Source organism: Callospermophilus lateralis, chromosome 6 (assembly GCF_048772815.1).
Source record: "Callospermophilus lateralis isolate mCalLat2 chromosome 6, mCalLat2.hap1, whole genome shotgun sequence".
In the NCBI taxonomy this organism is placed as follows: domain Eukaryota; kingdom Metazoa; phylum Chordata; class Mammalia; order Rodentia; family Sciuridae; genus Callospermophilus; species Callospermophilus lateralis.
The window spans coordinates 120,173,909-120,188,913 of record NC_135310.1 but is presented as its reverse complement, the minus strand read 5'-3'; positions in this window follow the sequence as shown (position 1 = coordinate 120,188,913).

Sequence of the window (15,005 nt, the reverse complement as noted above, 5' to 3'; positions counted from 1 at the left end):
TGTTCTTCATGTGCCTGTGGGAAGCTCGGGAGTGGTCAGATGCGGGAGCTGCATGGTGAAAACCTGAGCAGGAGACGAGGGGAGTAGCTGGGCCTTGGTCCCTCCCTCCCCAGGAAGAGAGGACCGCGTCACCTCCCAGGTGGAGGCAAAGCATCCATCTCATCAAATCCAAGAAAGCATTGATTTGAAAAGGATCCATTATTTTAGGTACCACCAAGGGGAAAGGGCTGCTGATTAAACCAGGGTACGCCACCGGCTGTTAGGCAGATCCCCAGCCCAAGGTCATTAAGATGCGGACGTCTTAGGAAGGATGAAAGGCTGTCCGGCCTGGGGAGCAGCTCCTTCTCTCACCTCCCAGTGTCAGCTCAGAGTGGATCGGTGGCCTCAGCCCTTCCCCAGCGGATCTGAGTCACCGAGCACAGGCCTGGGGTTGTCCCAACCCCTTCTCTGGATGACTCAGCTCCCTGCATTCAGGGAGGAGCCCAGGCCCTGGAAAGAGGACAGAGGGTGCTGGAGGGGCCTTCCTTCCCTCCAAAGCCAGGACCTGGAGCTGTGAAGTCTAATCCAAGGAGATGGGATGATGTGGAAGACATGGGCATGGGAGCAGGCCCCGAGAAACTCAAGAGAGGAGCATCAACTGCAGCAGGAGGGCCTCGAGTGAGACCTGCAGTAGGAAGGGTGTGGGGCACCTCCTCCTCTGGAGACCATAGTGGACCCGAGATACTGTCCACTTACTTCCTGTCAGGACTTCTGTGCCCATTGTCCAGCGGGGGCAGGTGTTGATGGGTCTCAGCTCCACCCTGAGCCCCTCTTCCCTGTGACCCTGTGGCTGAAAAGCACTTCCTCCTTGAAGGTTGCCACCCCTCCAGGGACAGCCAGAAGCCAGCAACTGGTAGATGCACCAGCAGAGAGGACAGTCCCCTTGCCCCGTGTGGGACACCCTGCAGGGCCATCCCCTCCGCAGCTCCCTGTGGGGTGGCGCAGGCCTGTGCTGTGCCTCGTGGCTGCAGTGCCTCCCTGTGCCCAGCCCGGCCTCCTCACTCCCCACAGGCGCTGCGCCCAGGAGCTCTTCCCAGACACCTGCACATGAATCTCCATCTCAGAGGCCGCTCCTCAGGAGCCTGACCTGCCACAGACACCTTGAGCCAAGAAGAAAGAGGCAGCCAGCAGCTGCCCAGGGAACCGGGAGAGCCTTTCTCCGAGGCTGGGGTGGCCCGCAGCCCTGGAGACTCATCCCCAGCCTGTAGGACCTCTGTGCTGAAGGCAGCCCTGTGAGTGTCCCTCAGCGAGATACATCAGGAAGCTGGACCGTGGCAGGGGCCAGGTGTCCAGGTGCAGCCCAGGCAGGGGGCTCAGGGACTTTCGACAGGAGATACAGCTGTCTGTGGACTCAAGTGTGGCGGGTGGTGCAGGCTCCCCTACCTTTGTGCTGAGTAGATCTTATTTGAGCTACATACAAAGCCCAGGCCTGGCCAGTGTGTGAATCTGCAGGTACACATCTGTGCACACACGGAGGAAGGAGAACGCTTGTGTTGCTTACACCTGGCCTGTGAGCACGTGGTTTCAGGTGTGCATGATTGCGTAAGTGCTTATAGGCATCTCAGCATGGCTCCTTCTTCCTTCTCTGCATCCTCCAGGAAGCCAACACCAATTTCCAGTCACCCTTTCTTTCTCTCTTTCTTTCTGTTTTCTTTTTTTTTTTTGCAGGTGGGGAGGGGCAGGATTGAACTCAGGGGCACTTGATTGCTGAGCCACATCCCCAGCCCTATTTTGTATTTTAGAGACAGGGTCTCACTGAGTTGCTTAGCACCTCACTTTTTGCTGAGGCTGGCTTTGAACTTGAGATCCTCCTGCCTCAGCCTCCTGAACTGCTGGGATTACAGGTGTGTGCCCAGTCATCCTTTCTTTTTCTCACCACAACAGGATGTTAATTTTCTCTGCTTCTCCGATCAGAATTTTTAGGAGCACCCATTTGAATTTGTCAGTGTCTCCATCACCCTGGAGCCTCCCGAGGGGTCTCCACGATGGCAGCTGCTTCTTCCTTTAGGCCAAGATCTCTCCAAAGATGGAGTCTGCACCTCCTTCTAATTCTGTCTCCCTGACTGAGCTCAATAAGCCGGAGTGGTGCCGTGATAGGAGACGGAGAGCTGAGGACCACACCCCAGTGCCAGGCTCAGCCCCTTCCTATGGACAGGGCGCCAGGTTCCAAGCTTAGCTCTGAGTGTGATATGGGAAAACAGATGCTTTCTGGGCTCCAGGTGACTCAGAGGGTCACACAGATAACCCTGGGGCCCCTCCCTGTCCTACCCTGTGCTTTCACAGCTCTGCTGATGTCCACTCCCCAGGGTCCTCTGTGCCCTTGTTCTTGCCCATGACCGTGGCCTACCTGCCCATCCCCATTTTAAGCTGATCAGTTGACCTGGCTGCCAGGGGTATCCTCCCTGTCAGCCATGTGGAGGGAACAAAGAGGTCAGCAGGCCACCAGTCTTGGGTTATTACATTGAATAAACTGACAAAAGCCATCAGAAGATATATCGTTTAATAGGAGATTAAAAACCAACAAGAGCGGCCAGGGTTCTGACCCAGAGTCTCTGTGTTTCTAATTTAATTTCTTTTGCTGTTCAAATCAGAACATTCTAAAATGATAAAAGTAGCTGTGTTTGCTCAAGGGTTTTATCATTAATTGATTTGGCTGAAGTTTTCCCATGAGCCACATCTTCTGGAACACACTTCTCCTGTTAAGCCTCCAGTGAGCCTCCGTGAGAAGGGGAGGTGCAAGACCCGAGGGGCAGGAGCTGGCCTTGGGGACCTCCAGGACCCAGGACAGCCGCTCCCCACAGGTCAGCAGGCCTAGGCCCTTCGAGGGCTGCTTCTCCAGCTTCAGAAATGAGGCTCTCTGCAGCCCTGAGTCTAGACATTTCCAAGGCGCTGGGAAGCCAGAGCCAGGGGAGGGGGGGTGCAGAGGCTGGAGGCCTTCAGTGGTAGGGGCAGGCCTCCTCTTCCAAGTCTGCGGTCTTCGGTGGTCCCAGCTGCAGGGGGCTGCGCATGTCTGGGAGGGCTGGTGACCCACAGGCCCCTCTGTACTTGCGCCGGCTTCTTTCCTCCCCTGGTTTAGTGGTTTCCTGGTCTCAGGCTGCCCCCTCTGCTGTGAAATGCTGGCCTCACATTCTCCTGCCTTCATGATCAAGGAAGAAACAGTGCTCTCCTCCACTTGGGTTTACAATCCCAGGTGTCTCAGTCTGCCGTTGGCATACCACACGCTGGGCAGGTCATAGAGAGGGGAGCTTGATTTGGGCTCACAGTTCTTATCCAAGGTCAAGGGGCCACATCTGGTGATGGTCCTCTTGCTGGCATAATCCTGAGATGACATGGGGCATTACATGGTGAGAGACAGGAGTGTGTGTGTGTGTGTGTGTGTGTGTCTTTCTGTCCTGGTCTCTCCCCCTTCCTTTAAAGACCCTGTATTCAATCATGGGGACTCCACCTCCACCTCAATTACTTTATCTTTTTCTTTCTTTCTTTTTTTGTACTAGGGATTGAACTCAGGGGCACTCAGCCACTGAGCCACATCCCCAGTCCCTTTTAATTTTATTGTGAGACAGGGTCTCACCAGATTGCTATAGCCTTGCTAAATTGCTAAGGCTGGCTTTGAACCTTTGGTACTCCCGCCTCAGCCACCAGAGCTGCTGTGACTACAGTCCTCGGCCACTAAGCCTCGCTTTACTTAATCTCAATTACTTCCCAAGTGCCCCTCCTCCATAGTTGGATTAAGCATCTATCCTCTTATTTCCTCACAAGGAGGATGTCTCACAGTGAGTTTAGGGGGGACAAACCATATTCAAACAAGGGAAGGCCTCTGATTGGCTTGGTTTGGGTCACATGCTTCATCTTGGGCCAATCACTGTGGCCTGTGAGGTGGGGGTAGGGCAAGGGGCGATTCCCCTTCGCATCACGTGGCTAGAACAGGTGTGTGGGCGGGTGTCTGCTGGGTGAGGTGGTGTATCCAGGTGGGAAGACAGGGCCACCTCCCCAAATGACTGTTACCTAAAGAAGAAAATAAAAGTTGCTAAAGCTCCGTTGCCATCTGAGCGCAGTTCACGCATATACATTTCCATTCAAAAAGCAAATGCCGGAGTAGAAGAGTGGGCAGCGACCTTTCACAGAGGAGGAACGTGAAGGGACAGAGCCAGTGGGAGGATGGTGGCACCATAAACAGGGAAACGCACATCAAAACCTCGCAGAGAGACACAGTTTTCTACCCACTGAATTGCAAACAGGGAAACATCTCCCCGTGGGAGAGGCGGAATGCCAAGTCTTTACTCACCCTGGGTAGCAGCTACTCAGCAATCCAAGCAGCGGCTCCCCAGAGGGAGGGACCCCAACTGCTGCACTTTGGGGTATAAATCCCTGGAGACAATCTCACCCGTGTACACAAGGAAACACAAGAGCTGCTGCATTTTAGAATCAGAAATATTGTCAATAACCACAGCATTTATTAACCAGAGAAGCAATAAATAAAGTGTGGGGTACTCAGAAATGGAATTCTTGACAGCAGTGAAAATTAATGAACTAAAGCTACAAGTTATCAAGATGGATTAAGCTCACAAACGTATTGTTGGCTGAGAAAAAGCAAGACGCAGAAAGCCTCATACTATTTATTAAAATGTAAAAATGTACAAATATCGTTATGTGTTACTTATGGATGCACACGTAGGTAGTAAATATTTAAAAGGCCTCATGGGGATACCAGAGGGGCTCCCGTTGGAGGGGGAGGGTCACATAAGGAACTGGGGGAAAGTATACAAAGGATTTCAACTATATGTGTATCGATCTTTTAAAAAACATGTTCTAAAGCAAAATTTTTTTTAATGGAGAAATCTTGTTTATATACAAAACTATGAGGGTGTACATGTGTGCATATGTATATATTTTTTAATGTCCCGTTTTTCACCTACCATTTTATAATGAGCATGAAGATCTGGCTTTTAATGATTACATAGTTTCCCCCATAGGGATGACCAGAATTTATGAATGTATCTCCTGTAATTGCATATATTGACTGTTTTTATTTTTTCTCATTGCAATGACTGTCCTTATACTGATTATTTTCTTGGAGCAGAAAGCTGGATCAGTGGGTCAAAGATTTGAGCTATTTTTAAAGCTCATGATAATTATCAGGCCAGGATAATTCTGTTAGTCAGAACTCTTTGGGTTGCAAGTGACAGAAACCCAGTTCAAACTGGCTTAAGAAAGAAGGGAAAAGTGTTGGTTTGTGTTGCTAAAAAGGCTGGGGAGGGAAGGCTACCTTCGGAGGGACCCAGTGTCCAGAGGGGTCTGCCTAGTCCTCTGTTCGTCTCTCTCCCTCCCTCTCCACATGGCGCCAGATGGCCCCCAGCATCCTTTGGGACTCAGTATCTCTCCCTTTACCCCAAATTCTTATCATACTAGGATGGACTGATTAGTTACAGCTCCCTGCACTCATGGTCTATATTCAGTTCCTGATTGCTGAAACCAATTATAACAAACTTGGTGGCTTCAAAAAACAGAAATTTATTCTCTCATGCTTTTGGAGGCCAGAAGTCCAAAATCCAGATGTCAGCAGAGACGTGATTCCTTAGAAGAATTCTTTCTTGCTGCCCTCTCTTCTTCTTCTTAGTCTTCTTTATTTTATTTTTGTTCTGGGAATTGAACTCAGGGCCTTGCACATGCTGGGTCAGTGCTGTACCCTTGAACTACACACCCAGCCCACTTCTCTCAGCTTCTGCTCATGGACAACACATCTGGGCTCATGGGGGCATCTCTCTCTGTTCAGTTTTTATGTCAACTTCTTTGCATGTCCACTCTCTCTGCTCTCTGTGCCTAAACTTTCTTTTTAGTGTACTTGTGATGGCATAAACCAGTAGACATCTGTCTTTTCCGGATCCTTAACTTAATCACATCTCTTGCCATAGAGGTAATGGTCATACTTTTGGCACATAAGGTCACATTCACAGGGGCTGAGTTTAGGAGTGAGTATATCTTTGAGAAGGAGACAGTTTTCAGCCTACCACACCATCTTTACGACTCAGAACCCAGAGGGGGGCTCTGATTGACCAGCTTGGGACACGTGCCCCTTCCTAAGTCAATCACTATGAGCTAGAGCAGGCCTGGCTTGCATTCCCAGCCCAGCAGCTGGAGAGTGGGGCAGCCCCCCAGGTCTTCTGGTGGACTTGAGCAGAATCACAGGGTGGGGAAGGGTGCTCCCTAGGGATGGAGGCTGGGCAGGTAAAGCCCCTGTCTCCTAGGGCAGGGGGGAGTGTGTTGGGCATTCTACACAGGATATAAGCAATGGTGCAGGCTGTGTGTTAGTTAACATTTTGTATCTGTGACCAAAATACCTGACAAGACCAACTGAGAGGAAGAAAAGTTTATTTTGGGCTTTCGGTCAACTCCATTGCTTCTGGCCCACGGTGAGGCAGAACATCATGGTAGAAGGGCAGTGAAGAGCCTCTTCACTTCATGGTAGCCAAGAAACAGAGAGAGGGGAAGGTGAATCTTTTCAAGTGACTCACCTCCTCCATGCCTCACTTCAGGTTGCTGTCACGGGAGAAAACATGTCTCCAGAAAAGGATTCCAGGAGTTCCCAGAGAGAAGGGGGATCCCGACTCAGGACCAGTGGGGTCTGCATATGTGCTGGAAAATAATTTTGTCATGTGCCAGCCGAAGGCATGGCCAGAGGTTTATATAGGAGGTAGATCCATTCTCAAGAGAGAATGGGGCAATCTCAAGAGAGACGCCTTTGAGGTAAAGCAAGGAACATACACTCAAGGGAGATAGCGGGCTATCTCCAGAGAGACAGCCACCCATTGGTGTGGGGTTATACTATTTACAGAGGGACAGTTGCTAGGGTCTGGATTAGAGGTAGAGCCACGGTAGAGCTCACAATTACACTCCAGTTTTCCCTGTGCTTGCATGTTGCCTACATCTTATAAGGGCAAGTCAAGGGCGCCGGCCAAGGGCATGTCGCTCAGGAATTGCAATTGTTCCTGGGCACTTGTTGGGTCTCAGTGGTTCCTAAGTCTTTCCTTTGGGACTCAGTGTCTCTCCCTTTACCCCAAATTCCTATCATACTGGGATGGACTGATTGGGTTACAGCTCCCACATTCTGCTCCTGTCACATCTGAACGTTCCTGCATGAACACAGGGGCTTTTGAGAGGTAGATGGGTGGGGGACACCTCATATCCAAACCATAACAAGCTAATAATGGCAAAACCACCCACGGTTCTGATGTGCTAGACGCAGGTGTCGTGTTCTGAGTGCACTAACTCATTCGGTTCTATGACAGAAATGTACTCTTGCTGTTTTACAGATGAGGAAGCCGAGGCACAGGGAGTAAGTAGCTCCGCAGTCTTGAGTAGTGGCAGAGGCAGGCCCCGAATCGGGGCAGGTGCTCCTGACCACTCTTCTCCAAGTGACAAGTGGTTTACTTGGGTAAGAGTGGAGGGAAGCACAGGAGAGTCTGGAAGGGTTTGTGGGGGTGGCCTATGGAAAGCCCCAGAGCCAGGCTGAGGCCCTGGGCCTCCAGGAGGAGGTGGGGCCATCTGGGGGTGTTAGAGCAGGGAGTCCTGGGACCCAGACAGTCTGAAGCCAGAGGAGAGGGAGCCTCACAGAGGGATGGGGAAAGATGCTTGGGCGATGGTGTGGTCAGGGCAGAGGAGGCCTGCAGGAGGGCCTGAGCACGGGGTGGGAGTGACACAGAGGGTCCCCTGCATCCCCCTCTGAGGCCACCTCAGGGACTGCAGTGGCTGTTCTCAGAGCCTGGAGGTGGGGATGCGTGGGGTAGGAGCCTCCAGGAGGTTGGGAGGAGGGGCGGAGGGAGGAGGCTCATGCCCTCGGGACATCCGAGTTGGGGTGATGGTGACCATGGTGAGGTCCTTTTTTAGCCTCCCGGCCTCTCCTCTGGGAGGCCTGGGCCAGGTTGTCCTGAGGCCGGGAGCCCTAGACATAGGGCAGGAGCGGGCCACACGGCAGAAGCAGCAAGTCCTTCCCTGGGTGGCATCTCTCCAGCATTGGGCCTGGAGTGTCTCCTGTCCCCTCCTCCTGTCCCCACCACTCCCCTGCAGCAGCAGCCCCTTCAGCTCTTCAGGGGTCACAGCAGAGAGCAGTGTGGACAAACTGACTGCCCAGTGAGTTTGAGCAAGGGCCGTCCTGGGGGCTGGGGCTGCAGTGGCCGCTGGCTGTGCTGCTCCTGGCTCTGGCCTCCCTTGTCCTCTTGGTCCTGCCCTGGGCCAGTGGCCTTCAGACATCTGGTCCCCGTCAGGGGGTCTGAATCTCCATACCGTGTTCACTCCAGCAGAGGTTCCCTTGGGAGACCTGTGGCCCCTGGGTTCATGTTACAACTCTATTTTGGAGGGAGGGTCACTCTGGATACCCTGATTTTTGAAATCAGGGATTCTGGGACACCCCCAAAGGGTAGCTTAGGGAGAGACTTCAGACTTCCCTGTGAGCTCGTATGTCAGTACTGACCAGGGCTGGAGTCAGACACGGGAGTTAGTGAGGTCACTCCACCTCTGACTTTGCCCCTTGATTTTTGATTACTGGGCTGTTCCTGTTATCAGTGGCCCAGTGAGGATGTGGGTGGAGCCCCAAAGATTCCCTTGCTCCTCTTCCCAGACAGGTATGTGCATGCGTGTGCGTGCACATGCACACACATACACACACAACAGGAACATACTCATAGGTGTATACTTAGCTCTCCATTCCCCTCATCCCCATCCCAAGGCCAGACACTAATTCTGTGTCCTGTATTTACACAGCTTTCCCCAGGCCAGGCCCACCCAGGCAGTAAAAGATGGGCACGGTTGGGCTGGGGCTGGGGCTCAGTGCTAGAGCACTTGTCGAGCACGTGGAGGTCCTGGGTTGATCCTCAGCACACATAAAAATAAATAAACAACATAAAGGCATTGTGTCCAACTACAACGGTTCCCTGAACTCTGGTCACCAGGGACTTCAGTCCATGGGTGCAGCTCCTCTGAACAGATGCGTCTGCGTGTGATGGAGATGGAGCCAGTTTCCCCATCCTTGGCTATTTGCCAGTGGCAGGCCGTGGGTTTTCCTCTGGAGCATTCCAGTGACCAGTGCCCAGCTCTGGGGGACCCAGACACAGGTGTGATGGTGATGATGGCTCCAGACCCTGGGGGGCAGCTTCGGCCATGGCCCCTGTTTGTCTGTCTTCCTGAGGGAGCGGGGCAGCACCTGCGCAGGTGGGTCAGAGCCATTGTTCCTGGGCGCCAGCTGCGGCTCCTGCTGACTTCGTGGGAACCAAATTCCCCATCTGGATTTTCTCTCTGCTTAAACCCCTCACATTCCTCCTGATCCCTGCACTGAATCCCAAGTGAAAAACAAACAAAAGCACTTTGTGTGAGCAGTCTGACCTTTCAGCACTAAGGTGGCATGCCAGGACCAGGGCAGCCAGGAAGGGCCACAAAAAGGTGACTCTGACTCTGACTTTGCCCTAACCCTGGACAGCAGAGAAAGGTCCAGGCAGACAGACAGACACATTATGGGAAGACGCAGAGGGAGCTCTCTCCCTCCCTGATGCTCCAGGGTTTGGGGTCCATGGGCACTTGGTGCCTTGGGTGGAAGCACAACGTGTCCAGATGTTGATTCCAGTTCTGTGGCATCCCCCATGCCCCGCCTGCCTTGGCTGTTCCGTGGTCAGCAGGACAGCTCAGCTGCTGTCTTGGGGAAGCGTGGACTCCACAGAAATAGAGCAATTTGCTGTCAATGCCTGGGTTCCAGGCTCAGTCCCAGCACTCAGGGGAAACACAAGGACTCCTGTGGATTAACAGTTCAGTAGGTTGGGACCGTCACCTCCTCACCCCTCCCTCTATGCACATGGAGTTTTCTAGACCAGGTTCTGGGGAGAGGCTGAGGACCTCCACAGTTTGAGATCCTTATAGCTTGGCTCCCTCTGCCACCTGCCTGGATTGCCCAAGGTCCCAATTCCAATTTCAGTCTGACTGTCTTCTTCAACCAGGCCCCAAGTCAAAGGTCAGTGATCCTGCTATGAACAGGTGGCCACTGGCTCAGGTGACCACCTCTGCTCTCCTCTGCTGTGGCTAGGAGCTGGGGAACACAACAGAGGCCTGGGGTGTGGAGGTTGGGCAAGGGAAGTATTCCCCTAGAAGGGTCTCAGGTGGGAGCAGAACTCCCTGCATAAATGGTGAGAGCAGGGCCTGCGGGTCGTAGGTATTTTCTTGTGACTCCTTCACCTCATGGGTCCACAGTGAAGCCACTGAGGGGGTCGTCTGCAGAAGCAGTTGTTCCAGATGGATGTTTGTTTTTGAATATTATTATTATTATTATTATTATTATTATTATCATTATTTGCTTTGCTTTTTTAGTGCTGGGGGCTGAACCCAGGGCCTAGCACATGCCAGGCGAGTGCTCTACCACAGAGCTACATCCTACCCCAAATTCTCCCATGTTGTAGGACCACTGCATTAAGGATTCCAGGTTTCCAGGGGCCAAGTTCATGCCTCAGTTTCTGCTAATACTATGTGAGTTTGAGCGTGACACCTGGTGACTCCATGTCTCAGTCCCCCAATTTGTAAATATACCCACCTCTTGGAAGACCTATGTGAAATTCATCAGCATGAGAATGCCCTGTCTAGTCCAGAGTAGATTGATAAATGTCAAGACCATGGGGAAGGGTGATCTGGGTCCTCCTCTTCCCCACCTCTCCCTCCATGTCCCCTGTGATTCCAGGTATGGAGAGGAGGAGGTTCCCTTACCCAGAGTGTGGGCAGGTGAGGGGCTGGGCTGGCGGCAGGGTACTAAGGGCCTTTCTCTCCATGATGGATGTCTGCCGGCTGAACTGCTGTTCCAATTTGCTCCCAATTTGGACAGTCGCTTTACCCACCATTCAACTTGTCAGGGCCACAAATCACTCTGCACAATCAGACCAAGAGGGTGGTGGGGAGATAGAAGATAGGACCCAGTGGCTGCTGGAGGACCCCAGGCTGGGGAGACGGGTTGTGGTGCTGGGGTGCAGACTATACGAAGCTTAGCTCCATCGGAGCTCCTCATTTCCCACCTACGTTGCCTCCCTCAATCTCCAGCCACCCCCTCGACTCCAACCCTTCTGCCTGCTCCTAGTTCCTTGCCAAGTTCTTTCATCCCTTGGAAACCACTTCAGTGAGCCTGTGCTTATTGTCCTCCTGCCTCACTCTGTCCTCTGCCTAGCACAACCACTGTAGCTCTGCCATGGTTCAAGGTCTCCAGGACCTTCTGTGACCTTCCACCCCTCTCAGGCTATGAGAGCTCGTGTGTGTGTGTGTGTGTGTGTGTGTGTGTGTGTGTAGGGGGGGCTTTTGTTCATTCAGATTTTCATTTATTTGTTCCAGAAGCAGACTGAACACTGATTATGACACAATAGTGAGCACAACCATGGTGTCCCCAGTTCAATGAGGACAGCAGACTTTAATGGAGCAATGAGCCTGCGAAGAGACAGCAGCTGGGGGAGGAAAGACCCTGGTGGCCACAAAGGCCTGGGGCTGAGGGGACTGTCGGGTCTGCAGTCTCTCCCTTCCTTCCTTCAAAGTTCGGCTGCTGCTCGCTGCCTCATTCCTATGTCCCATTAATGGGCACTTCGTGATGGGCTCTGGATTGAAGACTCCTCTTGGTAGAGTCTTTTTGTTTTGTTTTGCTATGGGGGATTGAATCTAGGGGTGCTTTTCCACTAAGCCACATCCTAGCCCTTTTTATTTTCATTTTGAGACAGGGTCTCGCTAAGTTGCTGAGGCTGCCCTTGAATCTGCCGTCCTCCTGCCTGGGATTACAGGTGTGTACCACCAAATCAGCTCTCTTGGTAGTCTTGTCCTTTGATGAAGACCCCCACAGATGAAGACAGTCCTGGTACCAAGGGCTGGGAGTCAGCTTACTCAAGTATGGCCAAGGTACCACCAGTGCCTCCTCAGGGCTCAGTTTGGATGACTCTTCCTCCGGGAAGCATCCTTGGTATGTGGCTTGAGCCTAGGGCTCCTTTTCTGAGCCCCACCACACCTGAGCTCAGTGGGCATTGGAATTGCACCCTGTCTTTCCCCAGATGCCTCTGAGACACCCAGGTTTACTCTAGGGATTAGGAGAGCTCTCCTGCAGCCTGCTCCTGCCCCTCTCTGCCCTCTGCTAATGATGATGTAGCGGCCAGCTTTGATCTACAGTGGCTGCCACCCTCCAGGAGGAATTACCAGGCTCTGGACATCACTCTCCCTGAACTGGCCACTGTGTCCCTGGATTCATCTTACCAAAGGATTCGTTGCCACTTAGAATAAACTGGGAGGGTGACTCCCACTGCCCACCAGACCAGGCCCTGGGAAGTGGCCGGGAGCAAGAAGTCATACCACTCAGACAGAGCTGGGCCCAGAGATCACAGGTTGGGAGAGCTGGGCTGGAGAAAGGGAGGGCTGGTGACCAGCAGCCTGGGTGGTCTCTGAGAGCCCTCCATCAGTTCAACTCTTTGCAGAATGGGCTGAGGCACATGCACACTCCTTCCCCCAGTGTATAGCAAGCTTCCCCAGCCCTGGGGGCCTTGGGGACAGACACCCATTGCCCTTCCTGGCCAGGCAGGACATCCCATGATGAAATCCTGTAGATTGCAGGTCCACCTCCAACCCCTCTGGTGTGTGAATGTCTGCCTTTCGACAGAAATCAAGTTGGGGACAAGGGCTGTCTGCTGGAGGAACTACTCTAGGATCCTCAGCGATGCGCTCTCCTGGTGAATTTCAACGAGGGCTCCTGCGCCTGGCATTGATTTATGCTCCCAACCTTCTCAGCACTCGCGGCTCGCGGGAGGGAGGGGGCTGCGCACATCAGAGCCGGTCTGCTTAGCTGATCTCAGCAGCGATCCAGCCGCCCACCAGATACGTGGGAGCTGGCAGAGGTGGAGAGGGGAGGAGGCTGCGCTCTCCGCGGGGCCGCGGTCACGTGACCGCCTCCCAGCGCGGGCTGTTCTGAGACTTAGCATCTGGGTTGTTGGGGCCGTGGCAACAACCCCGTGCATCTAGAAGGGCTGAGAAAAGCTGCTTCCACCCCTGGGGCTCTACTCCTCTCTCCTCAAACTCCTTTCAAGGTCCTCCCTTTTGATCATCCCCCTTCCTCCTCTTCGCTTCTCCACAGCCTTCTGCAGACCTGCCCTGTGCTAGACAACTTCCACTCACCCCTCACCCCACCTGCCCAGCGCATCGCAGCTCCCTGGGCGAAATCTGGCGGGAGCACATCAGAGGGTAGGAGGACAACAGGTGGGTGGTTATCCCTTGGATTCAGAAATTCCCGGCAGCTAACCACCCCGTGTCGCCATGCACCCCCGCTTTCGGTGCCCCCTCTCTCCCTCGACTCTTCAGTCTAGAGGTCGCAGCGCTTCTCACCGCTGCCAGCTCCCCGGATGCGCCATCCTTGCTGGTTTTCCAGAATCTTGCGCACATCTTTGGCAAACAGCCTCTTGCCTAGACCTTCCTCATCCTCTGTTTGAGGGGCTGTCTGCCTGGCTTCCTTCAGTCCTTCCCTTCCTCTCATCTTCCTAGTTTCGTCCTGGCTTTCTTCCCGCTGCTGGTGGCGGGGAGCAGGTCAAGGGCCAGGGTCCTGGGGTCATGGTGGCGTGGTGGGCCCTCGTGTCCTGGGCAGTGCGGGTGTATTCAGTTATAATCGATTCATCCCGGGGTGCACAGGCCTAGGAGATTTTCTTTGGGCTCATCAAACCCTCAGGAAAGAGATTTATAAAATAGATTCCTTCCCTCAAAATATCTGACAAGGAGTCCTGTACCCAGTGGGCAGGACATTTCCAGTTATTTGCTTAGGACACTCCCTTCCAGGGAAGCTCCATTGGGGTGAAAAGGAGAAATTGGATTCCTTGCAGCACTTTCCATAAAACATCAATCCTATTCAATGCTCCGTACAAAAGGGGGCTCCACGGTCACGTAAGTTAGAGAAACTACCTCTGTTGAGTCTCACTGTGCACCATTCCATCAGAGGCTCTGAAAGCCCTACAGTAAAGAATATCCTGCTTTCCGACTGGGGTTGTAGTTCAGTGGTAGAGCGCTCAACTAGCACGTGCGAGGCCCTGGGTTCGAGCCTCAGCACCACAGAAAAATAAAAAAATAAAAACAAAGGTATTAAAAAAAAAAAAAAGAATGTCCTGCTGTCATGTGCTTGGAACAGTGTTCCCAAAGCTGGGTCAGGAAACCAAATATCCCTTCCTCCCTCCCTCTCATCCTTCTTTCCTTCCTTCCTCTCTGAATCATTCCTTGAGCTCAAGGTTCTATAGAACACACTTGGGGAAACCTTGATCTCAGGCCTAGAGCCCATGGCTTTGTGCTGTAGAGAAATAGAGCAGAATTTTAAGCCATGCCGGCTGAGGCTGGACCCTAGCTCTGGCTCCTAGTGGCTGTGAGATTTTAGGAAAAGCATTTCCTAAAGCATCATTCCAGTCTCTGTTTCTTCATCTCTAAAAAGGAGAGATTCAACCACTCAGATTCAAGATGACCGTCATTTCTTAGCTAGGACTCTCGGTTTCAAGAACAAGATTCATAATAGACAAAAGGGAATTTACTGGAAAGATGCTGGTTGTCTTGGGACCCCTGGGCAGGATCATAGCATGTAGGTCATGAACCAGGAAGCAGTTGGTAACAGGCAGTGTCCACACTCCATCCCTCCTCTCTGCTTCTCGAGTGGTCACTCTCTGTCTTCCTTTGTAGCCTGTATGTGTAGCTGCAGGGGAAGTAGGGCCATGTGTGCCCACGGCAAATTCTCATGGCAGCCCCCAGGCCCCAGCTCCTGTCTTCTCTCCCTTGCTACAGTCTGGACTGACTCTAGGACCCCTCAGGACAAATTCCCAATCCCCCAGAAATAGAGACAGAGACAGATCAGATTGACTCAGCTTGATAAGGGTCTGTTTCTACCCAATCAACCCTGGCTAGGGCACCTGCGTCCCATACCGCGGTTTGGGCCACACCATGGGTCATCTGTC